Genomic DNA, 1,861 nt, shown 5'->3' with positions numbered 1-1,861 from the left:
CTGAGCTCAATTTTGAGTGTCATGGCAAAGGCTGTGAATACTTATGTACATGTGATTTTTTTTCGTTTTTTATTTTTAATAAATTTGCAAAGATTTCAAACAAACTTCTTTTACGTTGTCATTATGGGGTATTGTTTGTAGAATTTTGAGGAAAATAATGAATTTAATCCATTTTGGAATAAGGCTGTAACATAACAAAATTTGGAAAAAGTGAAATGCTGTGAATACTTTCCGGATGCACTGTATATGGGTGAGTGCTCTGCATGTCAGCCCACATGTTCTTTGTATGTCTGCTTTGTTTGTATGGGAGTGCAGTTGAAATGGATTATGCTATTGTCCAAATGTGTGCGTGTACATGTGAAGGAGAGAGGAAATATTAAGGGAATCTACTGAATGGATTGATACAGGTCTACATAACCAATTTGGAGTCAATAAAAAAACCCAAAAAAAGTATGTTTATGTGTTGTTACTCATCCCCTTATTAGTCTCAGGCCTTTGAGTGTAACAAAACTCTTACTTTGTTCTTCCAGTGATGGCTAATCTTATGGGCTACCATTAACTCATCAACTGTTCGAGCAATTCTAGGTCAGTAATGTGTGTTTGTGTGTGTGTGTGTGTGTGTGTGTGTGTGTGTTTGTGTTAAATTGCTCTAGCCCTTAATGGAAGTTTTATCCACAGGCCATTTACTCTGGTATGTGTTTCATATGCATTTTAATTAGATACATTTAAATTAAATGCCCAGGAGGGGATTAGAAGCTTTTCTTTTTTCACTTTCTTTAACCTATTAATTCGCCATTCAACAAGCTGACAAATGTGGGTGTAATCTGTCACCTCTGGTTGTCAATGAAGCTGTCTGTTTTTACAGCCTGTAGTCATTTTAATTTACAGGACAATAAAGTGCACCTTCAGGGGATGACAGTGTGATTGGCACCCTTACATATTTACATTGTACAAGATCATCTTTATTTATAAGGCAACAATAAACTAAACTTGGCGGCTAACTTTTGGGTGTTAAAAAGAAGAATAAAAAGAAGCCGATAAATCCTGGACATAACACCAATAAGTCATATAATCCAAATAAGTCCACAGTTTGGATTTAAGGCTTGGACTTCTGCCAATAACTTTGGTGCACTGAAAACCCTAATAAATTGACTTTACTTAGTTGATTGAGTAAACTTGTTCCCTCGACTGAATTGAATAATGGCATCTCCAAAACTTGTGTCATTAAGTTCACTTAACTTGGTGTTCATATAGAATGAACTAAACTATTTAAGGTAACTAGATGCAAGTAGACTTAACTCAGATTTGCTATTTCAGTATTGTTGTTTAAACTTACTACTTTTAATTGAATAAAATTTAAGTCAAACAGTCACACAGCTTATAACTGTTTCTAGGTCAATCATTAAATAAACTTATTTCTCGCCTGGGTAGGTCAGCGAGTAAAGAAGCTGACTACCACCCCTGGAGTCGCAAGTTCCAATCCAGGGTGTGCTGAGTGACCCCAGCCAGGTCTCCTAAGCAATTAAATTGGCCTGGTTGCTAGGGAGGGTAGAGTCACATGGGGTAACCTACTCGTGGTTGCTATAATGTGGTTCGCTCTCGGTGGGGCGTGTGGTGAGTTGTGCTTGGATGCCGCGGAAAATAGCGTGAAGCCTCCACATGCCCTATGTCTCCGTAGTACTGCGCTCAACAAGCCACGTGATAAAATGCACGGATTGACGGTCTCAGAAGTGGAGGCAACTGAGATTCGTCCTCTGCCACCCGGATTGAGGCAAGTCACTACGCCACCACGAGGACTTAGAGCACATTGGGAACTGGGCATTCCAAATTGGGGAGAAAGTAAAACAAAATAAATAAATAC

This window comes from Myxocyprinus asiaticus, chromosome 36 (genome assembly GCF_019703515.2).
Source record: "Myxocyprinus asiaticus isolate MX2 ecotype Aquarium Trade chromosome 36, UBuf_Myxa_2, whole genome shotgun sequence".
Lineage (NCBI taxonomy): Eukaryota > Metazoa > Chordata > Actinopteri > Cypriniformes > Catostomidae > Myxocyprinus > Myxocyprinus asiaticus.
This window is presented reverse-complemented; position numbering follows the sequence as displayed.